The 26,636-nt window shown below is 46.4% G+C and overlaps 13 non-coding genes across 13 annotated transcripts; all 13 read right to left on the reverse strand.

The window, feature by feature from the left end:
* Positions 1 to 226: 226 nt before the first annotated feature.
* LOC141208248 (U2 spliceosomal RNA) lies at positions 227 to 417 on the reverse strand. The gene has a single exon (XR_012278482.1). It is a non-coding gene; the product is annotated as a U2 spliceosomal RNA (small nuclear RNA).
* Positions 418 to 1,537: 1,120 nt separating this feature from the next.
* On the reverse strand, positions 1,538 to 1,728 carry LOC141209903 (U2 spliceosomal RNA). Its single transcript, XR_012280090.1, has one exon. It is a non-coding gene; the product is annotated as a U2 spliceosomal RNA (small nuclear RNA).
* A 1,121-nt stretch (positions 1,729 to 2,849) lies between these two features.
* On the reverse strand, positions 2,850 to 3,036 carry LOC141210586 (U2 spliceosomal RNA). Its single transcript, XR_012280741.1, has one exon. It is a non-coding gene; the product is annotated as a U2 spliceosomal RNA (small nuclear RNA).
* Positions 3,037 to 9,486: 6,450 nt separating this feature from the next.
* LOC141208249 (U2 spliceosomal RNA) lies at positions 9,487 to 9,677 on the reverse strand. The gene has a single exon (XR_012278483.1). It is a non-coding gene; the product is annotated as a U2 spliceosomal RNA (small nuclear RNA).
* A 1,121-nt stretch (positions 9,678 to 10,798) lies between these two features.
* LOC141208250 (U2 spliceosomal RNA) lies at positions 10,799 to 10,989 on the reverse strand. The gene has a single exon (XR_012278484.1). It is a non-coding gene; the product is annotated as a U2 spliceosomal RNA (small nuclear RNA).
* Positions 10,990 to 12,109: 1,120 nt separating this feature from the next.
* On the reverse strand, positions 12,110 to 12,300 carry LOC141208251 (U2 spliceosomal RNA). The gene has a single exon (XR_012278485.1). It is a non-coding gene; the product is annotated as a U2 spliceosomal RNA (small nuclear RNA).
* Positions 12,301 to 13,425: 1,125 nt separating this feature from the next.
* On the reverse strand, positions 13,426 to 13,616 carry LOC141208252 (U2 spliceosomal RNA). Its single transcript, XR_012278486.1, has one exon. It is a non-coding gene; the product is annotated as a U2 spliceosomal RNA (small nuclear RNA).
* Positions 13,617 to 14,738: 1,122 nt separating this feature from the next.
* LOC141208253 (U2 spliceosomal RNA) lies at positions 14,739 to 14,929 on the reverse strand. The gene has a single exon (XR_012278487.1). It is a non-coding gene; the product is annotated as a U2 spliceosomal RNA (small nuclear RNA).
* A 1,120-nt stretch (positions 14,930 to 16,049) lies between these two features.
* Positions 16,050 to 16,240, reverse strand: LOC141208254 (U2 spliceosomal RNA). Its single transcript, XR_012278488.1, has one exon. It is a non-coding gene; the product is annotated as a U2 spliceosomal RNA (small nuclear RNA).
* A 6,014-nt stretch (positions 16,241 to 22,254) lies between these two features.
* Positions 22,255 to 22,445, reverse strand: LOC141208255 (U2 spliceosomal RNA). Its single transcript, XR_012278489.1, has one exon. It is a non-coding gene; the product is annotated as a U2 spliceosomal RNA (small nuclear RNA).
* Positions 22,446 to 23,569: 1,124 nt separating this feature from the next.
* On the reverse strand, positions 23,570 to 23,760 carry LOC141208257 (U2 spliceosomal RNA). Its single transcript, XR_012278490.1, has one exon. It is a non-coding gene; the product is annotated as a U2 spliceosomal RNA (small nuclear RNA).
* Positions 23,761 to 24,880: 1,120 nt separating this feature from the next.
* LOC141208258 (U2 spliceosomal RNA) lies at positions 24,881 to 25,071 on the reverse strand. The gene has a single exon (XR_012278491.1). It is a non-coding gene; the product is annotated as a U2 spliceosomal RNA (small nuclear RNA).
* A 1,118-nt stretch (positions 25,072 to 26,189) lies between these two features.
* LOC141208260 (U2 spliceosomal RNA) lies at positions 26,190 to 26,380 on the reverse strand. The gene has a single exon (XR_012278493.1). It is a non-coding gene; the product is annotated as a U2 spliceosomal RNA (small nuclear RNA).
* Between the last annotated feature and the right edge of the window lie 256 nt (positions 26,381 to 26,636).

Here is a 26,636-nt window from a genome sequence, read left to right on the forward strand (position 1 = left end):
GATAGATAGCATTGCATTACATTACATTACATGGCAATGCAATGCACAGTTGCTGAAGTTGAACCAAAATGAGCTTGTCATCTGGCTTCTGCAACTTTTAACATGAAAAATCCAATGAGGAGAAGAAAAGCAAAGCCAAAGAGTCCATCCCAAAATCCGACAAACAAGCAAAATGAACAAAAAGCATTGAATTCAATTCTTTCTGATTTTAGAAACTGCATTAAAGAAGGGGTGCACCGGTCCTGGAGATACTGCAATACCAGGTCAATGCGTGGAGTGGACAGAGCAAGCTCTTTTTCCATCTCCCTGTTCTAAAAATCCATTTAATATATGGTCCCCAGATAGGGGACGTATCAGATATTAAACTGATAAGAACAGATACTACACTTGATCTTAGCCAAAAGGCCGAGAAGCGATAACCAGAATTGGTTTCCGACTACGGTGCCACCCAAGGATTCTGAAAAGTCCATTTGTGGAGATGGCCACCTGGACTCCCGTTAAGAAGACATGCTGTCAACCTCTAGATCCCTCACATGCCTGCACTTTTCGGCTTGCTGCTGCTGCAATCCACGCGTTTTAGATCTGCATAACTCCACCTCTTTTAGCACAGTACCCTCAACCCCCGGCTGTTCCCACCCGCCTCAACACCGTTGGAAGGGAGGAGAACCAATTAAGGCGGGGGGGGGGGGGAACGAGCAGCTGTCTACCCTTAGCAGGAGGGTTGCTGATTAATTACCTCTCCTGCTGCTGCTGCTGCTGGCTGTCCAGCAGCAGACTGAAGGTGGCTGCTGCTGTGCGCAGGTATATAAAGGCTCAGAGCCTATTTTGACACGCGCAGCCAGCGTTCCATTGCCACATTCCGTCTACTGCAGGCGGGATACCTGGATGGCTGAATGTCACTGAGAAGCTCACAGAGACCGCCATAAGCAACAGTTTAAAAGAAAGCCACAGACTAATCAACCAAACTTTTTGGGTTGGTTTCTCTTTTATAGTCTGCAGGCATTAAATGAAAGAAGTCAGTGTTCCAGCAGAGGGAGACAACGTTTCAGAAAAGGCATTGTAGCAAACCAAAAAAGAAATTTTAAGCGCAGCAGAGTAACCAGCTCACATACCTGTTAGCTCAGGTGAGTTTAAAAGGCTGCTGTTGATAACAAGGGCATTTGCTAAATAGATGGTGTGTGTGCAACAATATACTGAAAGGTCAATTATATTGTGCAGCTTATCTCACCACCTGTAGTTATTTAGGTGAAAGCTCCAAAATGCTTGCCTAATATGTCTGTTTATCCAAAAGGAAGTATAGAGGGAGAGCTAGATAGATAGCATTGCATTACATTACATTACATGGCAATGCAATCCACAGTTGCTGAAGTTGAACAAAAATGAGCTTGTCATCTGGCTTCTGCAACTTTTAACATGAAAAATCCAATGAGGAGAAGAAAAGCAAAGCCAAAGAGTCCATCCCAAAATCCGACAAACAAGCAAAATGAACAAAAAGCATTGAATTCAATTCTTTCTGATTTTAGAAACTGCATTAAAGAAGGGGTGCACCGGTCCTGGAGATACTGCAATACCAGGTCAATGCTTGGAGTGGACAGAGCAAGCTCTTTTTCCATCTCCCTGTTCTAAAAATCCATTTAATATATGGTCCCCAGATAGGGGACGTATCAGATATTAAACTGATAAGAACAGATACTACACTTGATCTTAGCCAAAAGGCCGAGAAGCGATAACCAGAATTGGTTTCCGACTACGGTGCCACCCAAGGATTCTGAAAAGTCCATTTGTGGAGATGGCCACCTGGACTCCCGTTAAGAAGACATGCTGTCAACCTCTAGATCCCTCACATGCCTGCACTTTTCGGCTTGCTGCTGCTGCAATCCACGCGTTTTAGATCTGCATAACTCCACCTCTTTTAGCACAGTACCCTCAACCCCCGGCTGTTCCCACCCGCCTCAACACCGTTGGAAGGGAGGAGAACCAATTAAGGCGGGGGGGGGGGTGGAACGAGCAGCTGTCTACCCTTAGCAGGAGGGTTGCTGATTAATTACCTCTCCTGCTGCTGCTGCTGCTGGCTGTCCAGCAGCAGACTGAAGGTGGCTGCTGCTGTGCGCAGGTATATAAAGGCTCAGAGCCTATTATGACACGCGCAGCCAGCGTTCCATTGCCACATTCCGTCTACTGCAGGCGGGATACCTGGATGGCTGAATGTCACTGAGAAGCTCACAGAGACCGCCATAAGCAACAGTTTAAAAGAATGCCACAGACTAATCAACCAAACTTTTTGGGTTGGTTTCTCTTTTATAGTCTGCAGGCATTAAATGAAAGAAGTCAGTGTTCCAGCAGAGGGAGACAACGTTTCAGAAAAGGCATTGTAGCAAACCAAAAAATAAATTTTAAGCGCAGCAGAGTAACCAGCTCACATACCTGTTAGCTCAGGTGAGTTTAAAAGGCTGCTGTTGATAACAAGGGCATTTGCTAAATAGATGGTGTGTGTGCAACAATATACTGAAAGGTCAATTATATTGTGCAGCTTATCTCACCACCTGTAGTTATTTAGGTGAAAGCTCCAAAATGCTTGCCTAATATGTCTGTTTATCCAAAAGGAAGTATAGAGGGAGAGCTAGATAGATAGCATTGCATTACATTACATTACATGGCAATGCAATGCACAGTTGCTGAAGTTGAACCAAAATGAGCTTGTCATCTGGCTTCTGCAACTTTTAACATGAAAAATCCAATGAGGAGAAGAAAAGCAAAGCCAAAGAGTCCATCCCAAAATCCGACAAACAAGCAAAATGAACAAAAAGCATTGAATTCAATTCTTTCTGATTTTAGAAACTGCATTAAAGAAGGGGTGCACCGGTCCTGGAGATACTGCAATACCAGGTCAATGCGTGGAGTTGACAGAGCAAGCTCTTTTTCCATCTCCCTGTTCTAAAAATCCATTTAATATATGGTCCCCAGATAGGGGACGTATCAGATATTAAACTGATAAGAACAGATTTTTTTTGACTTGGAATGTACCCAAACATAGGTACACCCGTTTATTGGATAAAACTTAATTACAATACATTAGATATGAACATAAAATCATTACATTTTAAAATACATTCGTACATAAATTGATTTCAGTTCAATAAGGCAATAAAATTACATTAAAATACAGACAATGTGTTTAGATTGCTGTGTTCCATTCTTTTACCAGCCATTGTTTTGATAAAATTACATTTCTCTTTTTATCCAATAAATAATACATATACATTTCACTAAAAGCCAACTCTAAAACATCTTTCACAGATAAAACATCGTGTTTAAAAAGAAGGATGTTCCTGGCCTTCCATAGAGCTTCTTTGATGGTACTGATTGTCTTCCATGCGATGATCCTCTTGCTGGCGTTGGGGCACTCCACACGACCAAATAAGACAGTTTCAAAAGTAAGATCCTTAATGTTTGTCATTTTTTGAAGCAAAGGAAATATTGTAGTCCATGTTTGTCGTGCAAAGTGACAAGTCCATAAAACATGTAAAACAGTCTCATCTCCGAGGCATCTTTGTCTTGGACATCTGGCAGTTCTCACGAGTCCTCTTCGGTGTTGGAATGCCCGACATGGAAGACAATCATGCACACAGCTCCAGGCCAGGTCCTTCTGGGAATTAAAAAGATAGGGTTCATTAATAACTTTCCATATGTCAGTACATTTATTATCATTAAAATTCCCAATCTGTACAATTGATTCCTTTTGTTTGAAACCATTTAAAATCATTTTGCTATCTCTTAAGTCTTCTGCACTTTTCCCTTTTAAGTCATACGTGTTTACAATAGTTCCTAAAATCTTATAGCTTTCTGGTGTATTAAGAGCATATGGGGAACTTAAAACTGTTTCAAACCATCCATGACGTTTCATAAAATAACCTGTGTTAAAACGGATAAAATATGACCAATAACTATTTTTCGACAGTGCATTAAAACATAAAACAAAAAATCTTATTAAAACAAAAGCTCTAAAATCGGGGAAATCTTTACCGCCTTTCTCTTTAGGCTTGACCACTAACTCTCTTTTCAATTTCTCCATCTTGGAGCTCCAGAAAAAAGTGAAGCAAGCTTTGATTATTTTCGTAAAGGTATGTGTGGGGGGGGGAACACCAAACTTAAGTACAATAACAAAGGCACAATTACCATTTTTATAACTAGTACCTTCCCTTCCATTGTTAATTTCCTCAACCTCCACATACATAGTTTTTGATTTACCTTTTGTGCCACAAGATCCCAGCTTTCTTTACCTTTGTTTGTTTCGTTAAAAATCACACCTAGAATCTTTACAGAGTCACATTCAGGAACCGGTACATCATTTAAAATCATATTCCCCACATTTAAAATACAGCTTTTATTAAAATTTACTTTAAAACCAGATCCACCACAGAAGTATTCCACTTGCCGTAGTGTTTTCCGGATAGACAGGGCATCTTTACATGTTATGGCTACATCATCCATATATCCAGTAACTTTTGCTTCTAGCCCTCCCCCACCTGGCAAATGGACGCCTCGGATTTGCTTGTCTCTCCTTAAGACACTGAGTAGGGGTTCAAGGGCACAAATAAATAACAAGGGGGACAGAGGGCAACCTTGTTTTACACCAGAATTTAAAAACACATCACTTGTCTTAAAACCATTTACTAAAACCTTACTAGTGCAACCATGATAAAATGCTTTGAGAGAGCATAAAAAACCTTCTGGTATACCCATTTTAGCTAAAACATTAAAAAGGAATTGGTGTGACACTCTATCAAATGCTTTTTCAAAGTCGAGAGACAGGACCGCCAGCTTATTTCCCCTCGACTTTGTGTCATCTATTACATCTTTGATTAGATTCAAATTTTCCCAAACACTCCTTCCTGGTATGCCACACACTTGGTTTGGGTGGATTATGTTACCTATTACCTTTTTAAGTCTATTTGCACAAATTTTTGCCATTATTTTGTAATCACAATTTAGAAGGGTGATAGGTCTCCAATTTCTTAGTTGCGTTTTGTCTTCCTTTTTGTATATAAGGGAGACCTCACCTTTCTTCCAGGAGTTCGGTAGGGTTTTTGTATTAAAAACCTCACTAAAAACATAAAATAAATCCTCCTGTAAAATATCATAAAAAACCTTATAAAATTCTATGGGTATACCATCAGGCCCCGGTACTTTACCAGACTTAAAGCTTCTTATGGTCTCAGATATCTCATCTTCAGTTAGACTCTGTAATAAAACATCTTGTGAGACAGGGTCTAAAACAGTTGTAATTTCATCCAAAGTACTTTTCATAAAATGGTCATCAACAGATTTTGTGTTAAAAAGCTCGGAATAAAATTCATGCACTTTAGCTAAAATACCCTCTATGTCTTGTTTACCTTCCATTGATTCAATAAAAACACGATTTTTCACCATACATTTAAAAAAATATCGTGAACAGGTTTCATTATTTTCAACATGTTGGACCTTTGCATGGAAAATTAACTCTTTACCTCTCTGTTCCAAGGTATGCTGAATTTCACTTTTTAAGTCACTAATTTGTTTATCTACTTCAATCTCATGGCTCTTCAATTTATATAAGGTCTCCAATCTAGTGTTGAGTTGCCAATAAAATTCTCTTTTCTCTCTAGCTTTCTGGACCCCAACCTTCATAAAAAAATCTCTTATGTTCTTTTTCATCTTTTCCCACCACCTACTTATAGGGATATGGGGGTCTCTTATTCTTTTAAAATGTAAATAAAATTCAGTAAAATCAGATAAAACTTGGGGGTCTTCTAAAAGGGAAATGTTTAACTTCCAGGTACCTTTTCCTTTTTTCTTAAAATCATTACATTTCACATAAAAGGATAAAAGTTTGTGATCAGAAAAAACATTAGATAAAAGCTCACATTTAAAAGGCAATACATTTTTAGAGCAGAAAATAAAATCAATCCTGGAGCTACAATTCACGTTGCTCCAGGTTACCCATTCCTCTGCAGGCAAGTCTTTATTACACTCCTTAAAAACATCTGTTAAATTAAAATCTTGTATGACATTTTTTAACATAAAAGACGTTTTATCATAATTCCTACTTGTGGAGCTTGAGAACCTTTTTTCTCCACCTAAAATGCAGTTAAAATCTCCTGATAAAATAAGAGGGACAGAATCATTAATAAATAAGGGTAACATATTCAACATATCAGCTCTTTCTTGCTTATCTGTGGCTCCATAAAAGTTTAAAAATTGCCATTTAAAACCATCAATAAAAGCTTTTACTAATAAAATTCTACCTGGTAAAACCTCTTGAACAGAGTCAATAAAAACATTCCCTTTAAAAAGAATGGCGACCCCTGCTGACCTGGACCCGTTTGATCCTGACCATACTGAGGGTCCATGTGCCCAATCAGTCTCATATTCTGTATAATTTAAACTGTGTGGGATGCAGCATTCCTGTAAAAAGAAAACTGTAGCTGTTAGAGAGGATAAAAAATCAAAGAGAGCAACTCTTCTGGTCTTAGTTTTCAACCCTCTAGCGTTAAGAGAAAAACCACTAATCCCTGCCATAAGAGAAAAAAAGGAAATTTAGCATTCTTTCAAACTCTTACCTCAGCTGGTTTATATTTCTATTCCAGGAGATGAGGGATCATTGATCGTCAACAGAGAGCCCGTCACGGAGGACTCCTCATCTGTTAGTGTCCCAGACCGTAGACCTCCCAGGATATACTCTTGTTCCATTCTGTCCAACTCTGCTTGGTCGTATTGCCTGCCTCTTTGCTCACGAACCCCCATTTGGACCCCTATCGAGGCACCATCTGGGGGAATCGTATCGAGCACATGCGTCTCAGACGTTGACCACTTATTTTCAGGAGTTTCCAGGATCACTGAGTCAGCCATCTCCATCTCCCCCTCCATTTCTGAAGGGGGTGGGACATTGGCAACCTCCTCACCCTGTAAAGGCACCGTTTGAGGTTTCCCACTTCCATCCGGGGCTTCCGGTGGGGGTACTTCCTTAGGTGCCCTATCCACTCCGTGCAACCTGCGTTTTTTTGGCCAGACTGTTCGCGCCCTTGAGTATTCCCAGGAGGATTCGAAGGTGAGGATTGGCCTGTAGCACCCACCCTCGGTCCCTCCGCAGGGGTTTCTGTTTGTGGGTTACCACGCCGTTCCCTCTTTTGCTTCGAGTTTCCAACAGTACACCATGGCTCACCATCCTCGGTCGGTATTTCCATACTCTCCCCCTCATTCTCCTCCGCGGGCTTGTCCGAACCAGCCGAGGGTTGGTCAGGGGGTGAGGGCTTTTCTGGTTCAGGGGGTGAAGGTCTCTCTGTTTGCCCAGCTTGAGCTCTCTTTGAGGTATTCCTAAAAGGACAATGAGAAAAAGCATGACCTCTGGAAACACAGTTGCTACAAAAAATTCCAGTTGTACAATTTTCAGTTTTATGGTCTTTGCTCCCACAGGCTACACAAGTAATGTCACAGTTAGAATGGCCGTATTTTTTGCATTTCCTACAGAATGCTGGCATCCCATTAAAAAAGAGGTCACCATTCGTGTTTCCAATTCTAAAACGTGCTGGGGGAAGTCTTATACCCCCCGGACTTGAAGGGTCCTTAATACATGTCACCGTAAATTTCCACTTACACGCCCAAACTCCGCACTCATTCATAACTTTTCCATGGCTTACCACTTTGCTGAAATAATTGGATAAAAATGAAATAACATCGCTTTCTTTTGTATAAGGAGAGTAAATTTTAACAATTACAGTTTTTATCACATCTAATTCATGTTCGACAATTTTAACACCTTTAAAGATTGGCTTTCTCTGGTAAATTATATCAGGATCATTCATTTTACGGCAAAAATCTTGGTGGATACCTTTTTCAGTGAATGTGACATCGTATACACCACGCTTCGGGTAGTCTTGGATTGCCAGGATCTCGGATTTCTGGATTGAAAAAAATTTCACAAGAAGATCATCCACAATAAAACGTAAACCTCTGTTATCTTTACCTCCCTCATGGAAGTAAAACCGCACCGTATGCCGTAACCGGGCATAGGTCGGAATTTCACCTGGATCTGAATCCATGGTGAAACAAGGATTTCCGCAACAGGAAAACGGGGATTTCCGCAACCAATAATGGGGGATTTCCGCAACTAAGGAGTCGCTGAACAATCCTAGGACTGTACAGCTGGGATCGCAACCCGTTGCCCAGGGACTAAGCCCACCTCCTTATAGCAGCAAGGGCCTAAGCCCCACTACAAGAGTGGGACCCGAACCCAAGGCCAAGAGGCGGGGTACCCCAGGCACCTTCCAACTACAACCAATGCCAGTAAAACCAACACTAGATCGCAGCCAAAAGGCCGAGAAGCGATAACCAGAATTGGTTTCCGACTACGGTGCCACCCAAGGATTCTGAAAAGTCCTTTTGTGGAGATGGCCACCTGGACTCCCGTTAAGAAGACATGCTGTCAACCTCTAGATCCCTCACATGCCTGCACTTTTCGGCTTGCTGCTGCTGCAATCCACGCGTTTTAGATCTGCATAACTCCACCTCTTTTAGCACAGTACCCTCAACCCCCGGCTGTTCCCACCCGCCTCAACACCGTTGGAAGGGAGGAGAACCAATTAAGGCGGGGGGGGGGGTGGAACGAGCAGCTGTCTACCCTTAGCAGGAGGGTTGCTGATTAATTACCTCTCCTGCTGCTGCTGCTGCTGGCTGTCCAGCAGCAGACTGAAGGTGGCTGCTGCTGTGCGCAGGTATATAAAGGCTCAGAGCCTATTATGACACGCGCAGCCAGCGTTCCATTGCCACATTCCGTCTACTGCAGGCGGGATACCTGGATGGCTGAATGTCACTGAGAAGCTCACAGAGACCGCCATAAGCAACAGTTTAAAAGAATGCCACAGACTAATCAACCAAACTTTTTGGGTTGGTTTCTCTTTTATAGTCTGCAGGCATTAAATGAAAGAAGTCAGTGTTCCAGCAGAGGAAGACAACGTTTCAGAAAAGGCATTGTAGCAAACCAAAAAAGAAATTTTAAGCGCAGCAGAGTAACCAGCTCACATACCTGTTAGCTCAGGTGAGTTTAAAAGGCTGCTGTTGATAACAAGGGCATTTGCTAAATAGATGGTGTGTGTGCAACAATATACTGAGAGGTCAACTATATTGTGCAGCTTATCTCACCACCTGTAGTTATTTAGGTGAAAGCTCCAATATGCTTGCCTAATATGTCTGTTTATCCAAAAGGAAGTATAGAGGGAGAGCTAGATAGATAGCATTGCATTACATTACATTACATGGCAATGCAATGCACAGTTGCTGAAGTTGAACCAAAATGAGCTTGTCATCTGGCTTCTGCAACTTTTAACATGAAAAATCCAATGAGGAGAAGAAAAGCAAAGCCAAAGAGTCCATCCCAAAATCCGACAAACAAGCAAAATGAACAAAAAGCATTGAATTCAATTCTTTCTGATTTTAGAAACTGCATTAAAGAAGGGGTGCACCGGTCCTGGAGATACTGCAATACCAGGTCAATGCGTGGAGTGGACAGAGCAAGCTCTTTTTCCATCTCCCTGTTCTAAAAATCCATTTAATATATGGTCCCCAGATAGGGGACGTATCAGATATTAAACTGATAAGAACAGATACTACACTTGATCTTAGCCAAAAGGCCGAGAAGCGATAACCAGAATTGGTTTCCGACTACGGTGCCACCCAAGGATTCTGAAAAGTCCATTTGTGGAGATGGCCACCTGGACTCCCGTTAAGAAGACATGCTGTCAACCTCTAGATCCCTCACATGCCTGCACTTTTCGGCTTGCTGCTGCTGCAATCCACGCGTTTTAGATCTGCATAACTCCACCTCTTTTAGCACAGTACCCTCAACCCCCGGCTGTTCCCACCCGCCTCAACACCGTTGGAAGGGAGGAGAACCAATTAAGGCGGGGGGGGGGGTGGAACGAGCAGCTGTCTACCCTTAGCAGGAGGGTTGCTGATTAATTACCTCTCCTGCTGCTGCTGCTGCTGGCTGTCCAGCAGCAGACTGAAGGTGGCTGCTGCTGTGCGCAGGTTTATAATGGCTCAGAGCCTATTATGACACGCGCAGCCAGCGTTCCATTGCCACATTCCGTCTACTGCAGGCGGGATACCTGGATGGCTGAATGTCACTGAGAAGCTCACAGAGACCGCCATAAGCAACAGTTTAAAAGAATGCCACAGACTAATCAACCAAACTTTTTGGGTTGGTTTCTCTTTTATAGTCTGCAGGCATTAAATGAAAGAAGTCAGTGTTCCAGCAGAGGGAGACAACGTTTCAGAAAAGGCATTGTAGCAAACCAAAAAAGAAATTTTAAGCGCAGCAGAGTAACCAGCTTACACACCTGTTAGCTCAGGTGAGTTTAAAAGGCTGCTGTTGATAACAAGGGCATTTGCTAAATAGATGGTGTGTGTGCAACAATATACTGAAAGGTCAATTATATTGTGCAGCTTATCTCACCACCTGTAGTTATTTAGGTGAAAGCTCCAAAATGCTTGCCTAATATGTCTGTTTATCCAAAAGGAAGTATAGAGGGAGAGCTAGATAGATAGCATTGCATTACATTACATTACATGGCAATGCAATGCACAGTTGCTGAAGTTGAACCAAAATGAGCTTGTCATCTGGCTTCTGCAACTTTTAACATGAAAAATCCAATGAGGAGAAGAAAAGCAAAGCCAAAGAGTCCATCCCAAAATCTGACAAACAAGCAAAATGAACAAAAAGCATTGAATTCAATTCTTTCTGATTTTAGAAACTGCATTAAAGAAGGGGTGCACCGGTCCTGGAGATACTGCAATACCAGGTCAATGCGTGGAGTGGACAGAGCAAGCTCTTTTTCCATCTCCCTGTTCTAAAAATCCATTTAATATATGGTCCCCAGATAGGGGACGTATCAGATATTAAACTGATAAGAACAGATACTACACTTGATCTTAGCCAAAAGGCCGAGAAGCGATAACCAGAATTGGTTTCCGACTACGGTGCCACCCAAGGATTCTGAAAAGTCCATTTGTGGAGATGGCCACCTGGACTCCCGTTAAGAAGACATGCTGTCAACCTCTAGATCCCTCACATGCCTGCACTTTTCGGCTTGCTGCTACTGCAATCCACGCGTTTTAGATCTGCATAACTCCACCTCTTTTAGCACAGTACCCTCAACCCCCGGGTGTTCCCACCCGCCTCAACACCGTTGGAAGGGAGGAGAACCAATTAAGGCGGGGGGGGGGTGGAACGAGCAGCTGTCTACCCTTAGCAGGAGGGTTGCTGATTAATTACCTCTCCTGCTGCTGCTGCTGCTGGCTGTCCAGCAGCAGACTGAAGGTGGCTGCTGCTGTGCGCAGGTATATAAAGGCTCAGAGCCTATTATGACACGCGCAGCCAGCGTTCCATTGCCACATTCCGTCTACTGCAGGCGGGATACCTGGATGGCTGAATGTCACTGAGAAGCTCACAGAGACCGCCATAAGCAACAGTTTAAAAGAATGCCACAGACTAATCAACCAAACTTTTTGGGTTGGTTTCTCTTTTATAGTCTGCAGGCATTAAATGAAAGAAGTCAGTGTTCCAGCAGAGGGAGACAACGTTTCAGAAAAGGCATTGTAGCAAACCAAAAAAGAAATTTTAAGCGCAGCAGAGTAACCAGCTCACATACCTGTTAGCTCAGGTGAGTTTAAAAGGCTGCTGTTGATAACAAGGGCATTTGCTAAATAGATGGTGTGTGTGCAACAATATACTGAAAGGTCAATTATATTGTGCAGCTTATCTCACCACCTGTAGTTATTTAGGTGAAAGCTCCAAAATGTTTGCCTAATATGTCTGTTTATCCAAAAGGAAGTATAGAGGGAGAGCTAGATAGATAGCATTGCATTACATTACATTACGTGGCAATGCAATGCACAGTTGCTGAAGTTGAACCAAAATGAGCTTGTCATCTGGCTTCTGCAACTTTTAACATGAAAAATCCAATGAGGAGAAGAAAAGCAAAGCCAAAGAGTCCATCCCAAAATCCGACAAACAAGCAAAATGAACAAAAAGCATTGAATTCAATTCTTTCTGATTTTAGAAACTGCATTAAAGAAGGGGTGCACCGGTCCTGGAGATACTGCAATACCAGGTCAATGCGTGGAGTGGACAGAGCAAGCTCTTTTTCCATCTCCCTGTTCTAAAAATCCATTTAATATATGGTCCCCAGATAGGGGACGTATCAGATATTAAACTGATAAGAACAGATACTACACTTGATCTTAGCCAAAAGGCCGAGAAGCGATAACCAGAATTGGTTTCCGACTACGGTGCCACCCAAGGATTCTGAAAAGTCCATTTGTGGAGATGGCCACCTGGACTCCCGTTAAGAAGACATGCTGTCAACCTCTAGATCCCTCACATGCCTGCACTTTTCGGCTTGCTGCTGCTGCAATCCACGCGTTTTAGATCTGCATAACTCCACCTCTTTTAGCACAGTACCCTCAACCCCCGGCTGTTCCCACCCGCCTCAACACCGTTGGAAGGGAGGAGAACCAATTAAGGCGGGGGGGGGGTGGAACGAGCAGCTGTCTACCCTTAGCAGGAGGGTTGCTGATTAATTACCTCTCCTGCTGCTGCTGCTGCTGGCTGTCCAGCAGCAGACTGAAGGTGGCTGCTGCTGTGCGCAGGTATATAAAGGCTCAGAGCCTATTATGACACGCGCAGCCAGCGTTCCATTGCCACATTCCGTCTACTGCAGGCGGGATACCTGGATGGCTGAATGTCACTGAGAAGCTCACAGAGACCGCCATAAGCAACAGTTTAAAAGAATGCCACAGACTAATCAACCAAACTTTTTGGGTTGGTTTCTCTTTTATAGTCTGCAGGCATTAAATGAAAGAAGTCAGTGTTCCAGCAGAGGGAGACAACGTTTCAGAAAAGGCATTGTAGCAAACCAAAAAAGAAATTTTAAGCGCAGCAGAGTAACCAGCTCACATACCTGTTAGCTCAGGTGAGTTTAAAAGGCTGCTGTTGATAACAAGGGCATTTGCTAAATAGATGGTGTGTGTGCAACAATATACTGAAAGGTCAATTATATTGTGCAGCTTATCTCACCACCTGTAGTTATTTAGGTGAAAGCTCCAAAATGCTTGCCTAATATGTCTGTTTATCCAAAAGGAAGTATAGAGGGAGAGCTAGATAGATAGCATTGCATTACATTACATTACATTACATGGCAATGCAATGCACAGTTGCTGAAGTTGAACCAAAATGAGCTTGTCATCTGGCTTCTGCAACTTTTAACATGAAAAATCCAATGAGGAGAAGAAAAGCAAAGCCAAAGAGTCCATCCCAAAATCCGACAAACAAGCAAAATGAACAAAAAGCATTGAATTCAATTCTTTCTGATTTTAGAAACTGCATTAAAGAAGGGGTGCACCGGTCCTGGAGATACTGCAATACCAGGTCAATGCGTGGAGTGGACAGAGCAAGCTCTTTTTCCATCTCCCTGTTCTAAAAATCCATTTAATATATGGTCCCCAGATAGGGGACGTATCAGATATTAAACTGATAAGAACAGATACTACACTTGATCTTAGCCAAAAGGCCGAGAAGCGATAACCAGAATTGGTTTCCGACTACGGTGCCACCCAAGGATTCTGAAAAGTCCATTTGTGGAGATGGCCACCTGGACTCCCGTTAAGAAGACATGCTGTCAACCTCTAGATCCCTCACATGCCTGCACTTTTCGGCTTGCTGCTGCTGCAATCCACGCGTTTTAGATCTGCATAACTCCACCTCTTTTAGCACAGTACCCTCAACCCCCGGCTGTTCCCACCCGCCTCAACACCGTTGGAAGGGAGGAGAACCAATTAAGGCGGGGGGGGGGGGTGGAACGAGCAGCTGTCTACCCTTAGCAGGAGGGTTGCTGATTAATTACCTCTCCTGCTGCTGCTGCTGCTGGCTGTCCAGCAGCAGACTGAAGGTGGCTGCTGCTGTGCGCAGGTATATAAAGGCTCAGAGCCTATTATGACACGCGCAGCCAGCGTTCCATTGCCACATTCCGTCTACTGCAGGCGGGATACCTGGATGGCTGAATGTCACTGAGAAGCTCACAGAGACCGCCATAAGCAACAGTTTAAAAGAATGCCACAGACTAATCAACCAAACTTTTTGGGTTGGTTTCTCTTTTATAGTCTGCAGGCATTAAATGAAAGAAGTCAGTGTTCCAGCAGAGGGAGACAACGTTTCAGAAAAGGCATTGTAGCAAACCAAAAAAGAAATTTTAAGCGCAGCAGAGTAACCAGCTCACATACCTGTTAGCTCAGGTGAGTTTAAAAGGCTGCTGTTGATAACAAGGGCATTTGCTAAATAGATGGTGTGTGTGCAACAATATACTGAAAGGTCAATTATATTGTGCAGCTTATCTCACCACCTGTAGTTATTTAGGTGAAAGCTCCAAAATGTTTGCCTAATATGTCTGTTTATCCAAAAGGAAGTATAGAGGGAGAGCTAGATAGATAGCATTGCATTACATTACATTACATGGCAATGCAATGCACAGTTGCTGAAGTTGAACCAAAATGAGCTTGTCATCTGGCTTCTGCAACTTTTAACATGAAAAATCCAATGAGGAGAAGAAAAGCAAAGCCAAAGAGTCCATCCCAAAATCCGACAAACAAGCAAAATGAACAAAAAGCATTGAATTCAATTCTTTCTGATTTTAGAAACTGCATTAAAGAAGGGGTGCACCGGTCCTGGAGATACTGCAATACCAGGTCAATGCGTGGAGTGGACAGAGCAAGCTCTTTTTCCATCTCCCTGTTCTAAAAATCCATTTAATATATGGTCCCCAGATAGGGGACGTATCAGATATTAAACTGATAAGAACAGATACTACACTTGATCTTAGCCAAAAGGCCGAGAAGCGATAACCAGAATTGGTTTCCGACTACGGTGCCACCCAAGGATTCTGAAAAGTCCATTTGTGGAGATGGCCACCTGGACTCCCGTTAAGAAGACATGCTGTCAACCTCTAGATCCCTCACATGCCTGCACTTTTCGGCTTGCTGCTGCTGCAATCCACGCGTTTTAGATCTGCATAACTCCACCTCTTTTAGCACAGTACCCTCAACCCCCGGCTGTTCCCACCCGCCTCAACACCGTTGGAAGGGAGGAGAACCAATTAAGGCGGGGGGGGGGTGGAACGAGCAGCTGTCTACCCTTAGCAGGAGGGTTGCTGATTAATTACCTCTCCTGCTGCTGCTGCTGCTGGCTGTCCAGCAGCAGACTGAAGGTGGCTGCTGCTGTGCGCAGGTATATAAAGGCTCAGAGCCTATTATGACACGCGCAGCCAGCGTTCCATTGCCACATTCCGTCTACTGCAGGCGGGATACCTGGATGGCTGAATGTCACTGAGAAGCTCACAGAGACCGCCATAAGCAACAGTTTAAAAGAATGCCACAGACTAATCAACCAAACTTTTTGGGTTGGTTTCTCTTTTATAGTCTGCAGGCATTAAATGAAAGAAGTCAGTGTTCCAGCAGAGGGAGACAACGTTTCAGAAAAGGCATTGTAGCAAACCAAAAAAGAAATTTTAAGCGCAGCAGAGTAACCAGCTCACATACCTGTTAGCTCAGGTGAGTTTAAAAGGCTGCTGTTGATAACAAGGGCATTTGCTAAATAGATGGTGTGTGTGCAACAATATACTGAAAGGTCAATTATATTGTGCAGCTTATCTCACCACCTGTAGTTATTTAGGTGAAAGCTCCAAAATGCTTGCCTAATATGTCTGTTTATCCAAAAGGAAGTATAGAGGGAGAGCTAGATAGATAGCATTGCATTACATTACATTACATGGCAATGCAATGCACAGTTGCTGAAGTTGAACCAAAATGAGCTTGTCATCTGGCTTCTGCAACTTTTAACATGAAAAATCCAATGAGGAGAAGAAAAGCAAAGCCAAAGAGTCCATCCCAAAATCCGACAAACAAGCAAAATGAACAAAAAGCATTGAATTCAATTCTTTCTGATTTTAGAAACTGCATTAAAGAAGGGGTGCACCGGTCCTGGAGATACTGCAATACCAGGTCAATGCGTGGAGTGGACAGAGCAAGCTCTTTTTCCATCTCCCTGTTCTAAAAATCCATTTAATATATGGTCCCCAGATAGGGGACGTATCAGATATTAAACTGATAAGAACAGATACTACACTTGATCTTAGCCAAAAGGCCGAGAAGCGATAACCAGAATTGGTTTCCGACTACGGTGCCACCCAAGGATTCTGAAAAGTCCATTTGTGGAGATGGCCACCTGGACTCCCGTTAAGAAGACATGCTGTCAACCTCTAGATCCCTCACATGCCTGCACTTTTCGGCTTGCTGCTGCTGCAATCTACGCGTTTTAGATCTGCATAACTCCACCTCTTTTAGCACAGTACCCTCAACCCCCGGCTGTTCCCACCCGCCTCAACACCGTTGGAAGGGAGGAGAACCAATTAAGGCGGGGGGGGGGTGGAACGAGCAGCTGTCTATGACGCACCCCCTGGGCCATATTCTTTAGGGGGAATACCCGGAGCCGGATCAGATGGGAGTTGTAGTCGCCGAGTGGCTGTGACCCGGTCCGTGCCCAGGGTGTCAAGCTCAGTTGTATGTGGCAGTCCTACAGATGTTATTAAGTTCTTTGTGTCGACTACGCCACCCGTTGGATTGCGGTCACTACGGCCGCCGCTGCAGCAGGGTCCACTGAGGCTGATGGTGTTGGTGCAGCTTGATAGGATAACCCCCAACGGGAGGGGTATAGCCTCAGGGGGATCAGGTGCAGAGGATGGGGGTTGTGATGGTGCAGCATAGATGAGACAGAGTCGGGTTATGCAGTTTAGGGTATTTACTCACTGCTGATGTTCCGGTCACTCCAGCTTCAAGTGACCACCCGAGCCGTGCTGCGTCCACCAGGTCCTGGACTCGGCCAACCCCCAAGTAAGTCCGGAGCGTGACCCTGAGCTCTCCTTCTGTCCTTTCCTCTGGCCGTCCCCACCAGGGATCCACCTAGGTCCAGCTCCCTCGGGCCTTCTGTTGGGAGACCCTTGGCCTTGGGTTCCCTGACCCTCCACGTGGTCTGCCTTCGGGGTGGATGTGATGGGTGGCCGTGGCAGATGCTGCCCACGGCCTCCGGTCTCTGGCTAGGGTGTGCTTTTGCCCCCACCAGTTTGGGATCCGGTACCCTGTGCCGACTCTTCACCCGGGGATTGAATGTGGGTTCTTAGAGTCCTTTCTTGCTCCCCCTCTGGGTCTTTCTTTCTCTTCTCTCCTCTCTCAATCTGGGCCGCTCTTCTCCTCTGCTTGCTGACTCTCTGCAACTGACCCTGATCTTAGTTGGTGCCCACCTTATATATCACTCTATGTGCGAGCTCAGGTGACCAGCACCCAATGAGCTCCTAACTTTACCCAGGCTGCTCCCCCTATCTGCCCCTACACTACTTGGGATGTTCCACCCCCCTCCCACTCCAGCCAGGGACAGACACGGTCGTACCTGCACATTTCTAAGTGGGAGTACCGTCGGCCTGCCCCTCGGAAATGGGATGTGTGTAGTGCATGCAGCCTACCGAGCTCAGTTCCACACTCCATCCTTACCCGGGAGTGGAATATCACACCTCTGGGTTGAGGTGCAATACCCCTGTAGCAGCCGAATCCTCAGGGTGCTACATTCCCCCCTGGTAAATCACAGCACGTCCTCGGGCTGTAAGACAAAAACATCCAAACATACAATTTTTTTTTTTCATAAACATAAACATATAAAACATATAAAACATCATATAAATCAGCGCATCAATAAAACTTTTTATATAAAACATTCTCGTCGGCTCTCCTCCTCCTCCGGTCACTGTGCAACTGTTGACCGGGCAAAATGCGACAGTTCCTTTTCTCAAAGGTGGTTTTACGGTAAAACCAGTAGGGGCGCCTTAGGAAGCGCAACTATGTACAGGGGTAGTGTGGCCGCTCTCAGTCCTCGGCCAGGTAAAGGGAAGGGATGACCGCTTTCAGTCCTCGGTCAGTGGGGATAGGGAACACACGGGTTAACAGTCTACTCTTGCTGGTCCCAACGGGGACTATATTTGCATTAACAGTTTCTAGGTACCCCGGTCGGGTAACTATTTACAGCACCTGCTCTGCCGTACTTAACGACGTCTTCCTCCTGCTCTTTCTTTGGGGTTACCTTTAGCTTCAGACCCGTCCGGGTCCTCTTGCTCTTCCTCCTCACACCGCAGCTCCTCTTCTGTCAGGCGATGCACATGGAGGGCGTAAGGTCCTTTGGCACACTTGTGCCGGGTAAAGGTGACCTCGTCCCCGATATAAAGGTCACGACCTCTGTGCCCCTCCGGCAGATGGGACTCCACGTCTCTGCGCGTGACAAAGACGTCGCCGGGGGTGTGATGGTCTCTGATGAAGCCCCACCCGTGCTGCATGTTAAACTTGATCACAGTCCCGGTGGAAGGGGGACCATGAGCTGCACGGGGACTCCTCCTGGTCCGGCTCTTCTGCTCGGCGCTCCTTATTTGGGCCTGTTGTTCCCGGACCCGCCTCTCTCTCCGCTCCCTTGCAAACTCCTCGAGCTGCTGGCGGCAGCACTCAGCACGCTCTGCTGCAGCTGCCCGGGTCTCTTGAGTGAACCCCATGAGATCTTCTCCGGTGGGGTCCCACTCAAATTGGGCCTCTTCTAGCGGGGGCGAGATCCTCTTTACGGGCTTTGGAGCCGGGATCAGGGGTGCACACATGGCCCCAGCCTTCCTCTGCCGCTCCAGTTCATGATATTCCTGGGGCCAGATGAAAGGCTGCCCATCCGGGCACGTGTGTTGGGTAAACAGGTCCTCTCCCAGATGCGGCACTCTTGGTCTTATGGGCGCGGTGGTGTTGGCGCCCGGGTTGCCCAGGCCTTGCGGCCAGGCCTGGGGTATCTGGAAGGTGAAGGGCACCGTTAGGACGGCGGCGCCCTGGGCTACTTGGCCCTGCGACCAGGCCGGGGGCTCCGCGGAGGTAGGGGGCGCTGTTGGTAATGCGGCGCCCGGGGGTACTAGGCCTTGCGACCAGGCTGGTGGTATTTCCTGCTTGGTCACGCTCGGGGTCGAGGCGTGTGACGTCACAGGGGTCGCGTCGGCGGCTTCCGGTTGAGGCCTAGTCTGCAGCGGTGGCATGGCGGTTACGGGCACGGCAGGATAGACTTCGGGCTCTGCGACGGGGAGCTGGGGCAGGTACGCGGTTTCCAGGTTTGGGGTATAGGCGTCCCCTTTACCTGCCTCCACTCGTTCGGCTCCCTTCTTGGCGCCGTCTCCGGCCTTCGGTCCTCCCGCGCCATCCTCAGAGGCGGTCTGTCTCCTCGTCTTGGTTGGCGTGCTCCGGGTCTTGGTTTGCTGGGCCATCTCTCGGCTCCACTCCGCCAATGTCTCTCGCTGTACCCGGGCCATCCTCCTTGCGAGGCCCTCCAGGGCAGTCTGTGCACACTCCTGGTCTCGGGGGAGCTGTGCTGGGACCTCCACTAGGCCTAGTGGGGTCGTAGTTTCCAGCAGGCTCCTGACCAACGGGTCGGTGCTGCTCTGCTCTTCTTCCAGCAGGCTCCTGGCCAGCGGGCCGGTGCTGCTCTGCTCTCCTTCCTCCGTTTCTAGCAGGCTCCTGGCCAACGGGCCGGTGCTGCTCTGCTTTCTCGCCATCTCCGGGTAAGCTCCTCCGATACTCTTCTCCAGGCTTCTTGCCTCCGGGTGCGCTCGCTCCAGACTCCTCCAGGCAGCACCCATCTTCGTTCTTTTCTTTCGTCTCCTCCCACCTCGAGGGCGGTCCCGGGGCAACTTGGTGACTGTCAGCTCCAGGGGCTGTTCTTTCACGCTGACCGACACCTCCAGCATCACAGTCTCTGTTGGTGGGGGCGGTTTCCACTTTTGGCGCCATTTTCGGTCCCGGCCCACGATGGGAGGCGGCCTCTTACCATCTTCTGGCACGCCCATAATGGCGTCCGCTCTGCCAAGGCGGGAAATCCTTGGAAATGGCGGGAACCGCTTCCCAGTGGCGGGAAACTCTGCAGATGGCGGGAAAAAGCTGTTAATGGCGGACAACCGGCGGGAATCGACTGGTGATGGGGTCCGATGGCGGGGACCCTCCGGAACCGGCAGGAGACTTCTTTCTGAGGTAAACTTGCACTTTTCTTCAGGCACGCAGTACCCGGGTGTTGCGGGCACGTAATCCTGCCGACTACGCCAAAGTTGACGCACCCCCTGGGCCATATTCTTTAGGGGGAATACCCGGAGCCGGATCAGATGGGAGTTGTAGTCGCCGAGTGGCTGTGACCCGGTCCGTGCCCAGGGTGTCAAGCTCAGTTGTATGTGGCAGTCCTACAGATGTTATTAAGTTCTTTGTGTCGACTACGCCACCCGTTGGATTGCGGTCACTACGGCCGCCGCTGCAGCAGGGTCCACTGAGGCTGATGGTGTTGGTGCAGCTTGATAGGATAACCCCCAACGGGAGGGGTATAGCCTCAGGGGGATCAGGTGCAGAGGATGGGGGTTGTGATGGTGCAGCATAGATGAGACAGAGTCGGGTTATGCAGTTTAGGGTATTTACTCACTGCTGATGTTCCGGTCACTCCAGCTTCAAGTGACCACCCGAGCCGTGCTGCGTCCACCAGGTCCTGGACTCGGCCAACCCCCAAGTAAGTCCGGAGCGTGACCCTGAGCTCTCCTTCTGTCCTTTCCTCTGGCCGTCCCCACCAGGGATCCACCTAGGTCCAGCTCCCTCGGGCCTTCTGTTGGGAGACCCTTGGCCTTGGGTTCCCTGACCCTCCACGTGGTCTGCCTTCGGGGTGGATGTGATGGGTGGCCGTGGCAGATGCTGCCCACGGCCTCCGGTCTCTGGCTAGGGTGTGCTTTTGCCCCCACCAGTTTGGGATCCGGTACCCTGTGCCGACTCTTCACCCGGGGATTGAATGTGGGTTCTTAGAGTCCTTTCTTGCTCCCCCTCTGGGTCTTTCTTTCTCTTCTCTCCTCTCTCACTCTGGGCCGCTCTTCTCCTCTGCTTGCTGACTCTCTGCAACTGACCCTGATCTTAGTTGGTGCCCACCTTATATATCCCTCTATGTGCGAGCTCAGGTGACCAGCACCCAATGAGCTCCTAACTTTACCCAGGCTGCTCCCCCTATCTGCCCCTACACTACTTGGGATGTTCCACCCCCCTCCCACTCCAGCCAGGGACAGACACGGTCGTACCTGCACATTTCTAAGTGGGAGTACCGTCGGCCTGCCCCTCGGAAATGGGATGTGTGTAGTGCATGCAGCCTACCGAGCTCAGTTCCACACTCCATCCTTACCCGGGAGTGGAATATCACACCTCTGGGTTGAGGTGCAATACCCCTGTAGCAGCCGAATCCTCAGGGTGCTACATCTACCCTTAGCAGGAGGGTTGCTGATTAATTACCTCTCCTGCTGCTGCTGCTGCTGGCTGTCCAGCAGCAGACTGAAGGTGGCTGCTGCTGTGCGCAGGTATATAAAGGCTCAGAGCCTATTATGACACGCGCAGCCAGCGTTCCATTGCCACATTCCGTCTACTGCAGGCGGGATACCTGGATGGCTGAATGTCACTGAGAAGCTCACAGAGACCGCCATAAGCAACAGTTTAAAAGAATGCCACAGACTAATCAACCAAACTTTTTGGGTTGGTTTCTCTTTTATAGTCTGCAGGCATTAAATGAAAGAAGTCAGTGTTCCAGCAGAGGGAGACAACGTTTCAGAAAAGGCATTGTAGCAAACCAAAAAAGAAATTTTAAGCGCAGCAGAGTAACCAGCTCACATACCTGTTAGCTCAGGTGAGTTTAAAAGGCTGCTGTTGATAACAAGGGCATTTGCTAAATAGATGGTGTGTGTGCAACAATATACTGAAAGGTCAATTATATTGTGCAGCTTATCTCACCACCTGTAGTTATTTAGGTGAAAGCTCCAAAATGCTTGCCTAATATGTCTGTTTATCCAAAAGGAAGTATAGAGGGAGAGCTAGATAGATAGCATTGCATTACATTATATTACATGGCAATGCAATGCACAGTTGCTGAAGTTGAACCAAAATGAGCTTGTCATCTGGCTTCTGCAACTTTTAACATGAAAAATCCAATGAGGAGAAGAAAAGCAAAGCCAAAGAGTCCATCCCAAAATCCGACAAACAAGCAAAATGAACAAAAAGCATTGAATTCAATTCTTTCTGATTTTAGAAACTGCATTAAAGAAGGGGTGCACCGGTCCTGGAGATACTGCAATACCAGGTCAATGCGTGGAGTGGACAGAGCAAGCTCTTTTTCCATCTCCCTGTTCTAAAAATCCATTTAATATATGGTCCCCAGATAGGGGACGTATCAGATATTAAACTGATAAGAACAGATACTACACTTGATCTTAGCCAAAAGGCCGAGAAGCGATAACCAGAATTGGTTTCCGACTACGGTGCCACCCAAGGATTCTGAAAAGTCCATTTGTGGAGATGGCCACCTGGACTCCCGTTAAGAAGACATGCTGTCAACCTCTAGATCCCTCACATGCCTGCACTTTTCGGCTTGCTGCTGCTGCAATCCACGCGTTTTAGATCTGCATAACTCCACCTCTTTTAGCACAGTAACCTCAACCCCCGGCTGTTCCCACCCGCCTCAACACCGTTGGAAGGGAGGAGAACCAATTAAGGCGGGGGGGGGGGTGGAACGAGCAGCTGTCTACCCTTAGCAGGAGGGTTGCTGATTAATTACCTCTCCTGCTGCTGCTGCTGCTGCTGGCTGTCCAGCAGCAGACTGAAGGTGGCTGCTGCTGTGCGCAGGTATATAAAGACTCAGAGCCTATTATGACACGCGCAGCCAGCGTTCCATTGCCACATTCCGTCTACTGCAGGCGGGATACCTGGATGGCTGAATGTCACTGAGAAGCTCACAGAGACCGCCATAAGCAACAGTTTAAAAGAATGCCACAGACTCATCAACCAAACTTTTTGGGTTGGTTTCTCTTTTATAGTCTGCAGGCATTAAATGAAAGAAGTCAGTGTTCCAGCAGAGGGAGACAACGTTTCAGAAAAGGCATTGTAGCAAACCAAAAAAGAAATTTTAAGCGCAGCAGAGTAACCAGCTCACATACCTGTTAGCTCAGGTGAGTTTAAAAGGCTGCTGTTGATAACAAGGGCATTTGCTAAATAGATGGTGTGTGTGCAACAATATACTGAAAGGTCAATTATATTGTGCAGCTTATCTCACCACCTGTAGTTATTTAGGTGAAAGCTCCAAAATGCTTGCCTAATATGTCTGTTTATCCAAAAGGAAGTATAGAGGGAGAGCTAGATAGATAGCATTGCATTACATTACATTACATGGCAATGCAATGCACAGTTGCTGAAGTTGAACCAAAATGAGCTTGTCATCTGGCTTCTGCAACTTTTAACATGAAAAATCCAATGAGGAGAAGAAAAGCAAAGCCAAAGAGTCCATCCCAAAATCCGACAAACAAGCAAAATGAACAAAAAGCATTGAATTCAATTCTTTCTTATTTTAGAAACTGCATTAAAGAAGGGGTGCACCGGTCCTGGAGATACTGCAATACCAGGTCAATGCGTGGAGTGGACAGAGCAAGCTCTTTTTCCATCTCCCTGTTCTAAAAATCCATTTAATATATGGTCCCCAGATAGGGGACGTATCAGATATTAAACTGATAAGAACAGATACTACACTTGATCTTAGCCAAAAGGCCGAGAAGCGATAACCAGAATTGGTTTCCGACTACGGTGCCACCCAAGGATTCTGAAAAGTCCATTTGTGGAGATGGCCACCTGGACTCCCGTTAAGAAGACATGCTGTCAACCTCTAGATCCCTCACATGCCTGCACTTTTCGGCTTGCTGCTGCTGCAATCCACGCGTTTTAGATCTGCATAACTCCACCTCTTTTAGCACAGTACCCTCAACCCCCGGCTGTTCCCACCCGCCTCAACACCGTTGGAAGGGAGGAGAACCAATTAAGGCGGGGGGGGGGTGGAACGAGCAGCTGTCTACCCTTAGCAGGAGGGTTGCTAATTAATTACCTCTCCTGCTGCTGCTGCTGCTGGCTGTCCAGCAGCAGACTGAAGGTGGCTGCTGCTGTGCGCAGGTATATAAAGGCTCAGAGCCTATTATGACACGCGCAGCCAGCGTTCCATTGCCACATTCCGTCTACTGCAGGCGGGATACCTGGATGGCTGAATGTCACTGAGAAGCTCACAGAGACCGCCATAAGCAACAGTTTAAAAGAATGCCACAGACTAATCAACCAAACTTTTTGGGTTGGTTTCTCTTTTATAGTCTGCAGGCATTAAATGAAAGAAGTCAGTGTTCCAGCAGAGGGAGACAACGTTTCAGAAAAGGCATTGTAGCAAACCAAAAAAGAAATTTTAAGCGCAGCAGAGTAACCAGCTCACATACCTGTTAGCTCAGGTGAGTTTAAAAGGCTGCTGTTGATAACAAGGGCATTTGCTAAATAGATGGTGTGTGTGCAACAATATACTGAAAGGTCAATTATATTGTGCAGCTTATCTCACCACCTGTAGTTATTTAGGTGAAAGCTCCAAAATGCTTGCCTAATATGTCTGTTTATCCAAAAGGAAGTATAGAGGGAGAGCTAGATAGATAGCATTGCATTACATTACATTACATGGCAATGCAATGCACAGTTGCTGAAGTTGAACCAAAATGAGCTTGTCATCTGGCTTCTGCAACTTTTAACATGAAAAATCCAATGAGGAGAAGAAAAGCAAAGCCAAAGAGTCCATCCCAAAATCCGACAAACAAGCAAAATGAACAAAAAGCATTGAATTCAATTCTTTCTGATTTTAGAAACTGCATTAAAGAAGGGGTGCACCGGTCCTGGAGATACTGCAATACCAGGTCAATGCGTGGAGTGGACAGAGCAAGCTCTTTTTCCATCTCCCTGTTCTAAAAATCCATTTAATATATGGTCCCCAGATAGGGGACGTATCAGATATTAAACTGATAAGAACAGATACTACACTTGATCTTAGCCAAAAGGCCGAGAAGCGATAACCAGAATTGGTTTCCGACTACGGTGCCACCCAAGGATTCTGAAAAGTCCATTTGTGGAGATGGCCACCTGGACTCCCGTTAAGAAGACATGCTGTCAACCTCTAGATCCCTCACATGCCTGCACTTTTCGGCTTGCTGCTGCTGCAATCCACGCGTTTTAGATCTGCATAACTCCACCTCTTTTAGCACAGTACCCTCAACCCCCGGCTGTTCCCACCCGCCTCAACACCGTTGGAAGGGAGGAGAACCAATTAAGGCGGGGGGGGTGGAACGAGCAGCTGTCTACCCTTAGCAGGAGGGTTGCTGATTAATTACCTCTCCTGCTGCTGCTGCTGCTGGCTGTCCAGCAGCAGACTGAAGGTGGCTGCTGCTGTGCGCAGGTATATAAAGGCTCAGAGCCTATTATGACACGCGCAGCCAGCGTTCCATTGCCACATTCCGTCTACTGCAGGCGGGATACCTGGATGGCTGAATGTCACTGAGAAGCTCACAGAGACCGCCATAAGCAACAGTTTAAAAGAATGCCACAGACTAATCAACCAAACTTTTTGGGTTGGTTTCTCTTTTATAGTCTGCAGGCATTAAATGAAAGAAGTCAGTGTTCCAGCAGAGGGAGACAACGTTTCAGAAAAGGCATTGTAGCAAACCAAAAAAGAAATTTTAAGCGCAGCAGAGTAACCAGCTCACATACTTGTTAGCTCAGGTGAGTTTAAAAGGCTGCTGTTGATAACAAGGGCATTTGCTAAATAGATGGTGTGTGTGCAACAATATACTGAAAGGTCAATTATATTGTGCAGCTTATCTCACCACCTGTAGTTATTTAGGTGAAAGCTCCAAAATGCTTGCCTAATATGTCTGTTTATCCAAAAGGAAGTATAGAGGGAGAGCTAGATAGATAGCATTGCATTACATTACATTACATGGCAATGCAATGCACAGTTGCTGAAGTTGAACCAAAATGAGCTTGTCATCTGGCTTCTGCAACTTTTAACATGAAAAATCCAATGAGGAGAAGAAAAGCAAAGCCAAAGAGTCCATCCCAAAATCCGACAAACAAGCAAAATGAACAAAAAGCATTGAATTCAATTCTTTCTGATTTTAGAAACTGCATTAAAGAAGGGGTGCACCGGTCCTGGAGATACTGCAATACCAGGTCAATGCGTGGAGTGGACAGAGCAAGCTCTTTTTCCATCTCCCTGTTCTAAAAATCCATTTAATATATGGTCCCCAGATAGGGGACGTATCAGATATTAAACTGATAAGAACAGATACTACACTTGATCTTAGCCAAAAGGCCGAGAAGCGATAACCAGAATTGGTTTCCGACTACGGTGCCACCCAAGGATTCTGAAAAGTCCATTTGTGGAGATGGCCACCTGGACTCCCGTTAAGAAGACATGCTGTCAACCTCTAGATCCCTCACATGCCTGCACTTTTCGGCTTGCTGCTGCTGCAATCCACGCGTTTTAGATCTGCATAACTCCACCTCTTTTAGCACAGTACCCTCAACCCCCGGCTGTTCCCACCCGCCTCAACACCGTTGGAAGGGAGGAGAACCAATTA

The sequence above is a fragment of the Phyllobates terribilis genome, unplaced genomic scaffold (genome assembly GCF_046119375.1).
Source record: "Phyllobates terribilis strain yellow unplaced genomic scaffold, ASM4611937v1 Scaffold_169__1_contigs__length_4117513, whole genome shotgun sequence".
Classification (NCBI taxonomy): domain Eukaryota; kingdom Metazoa; phylum Chordata; class Amphibia; order Anura; family Dendrobatidae; genus Phyllobates; species Phyllobates terribilis.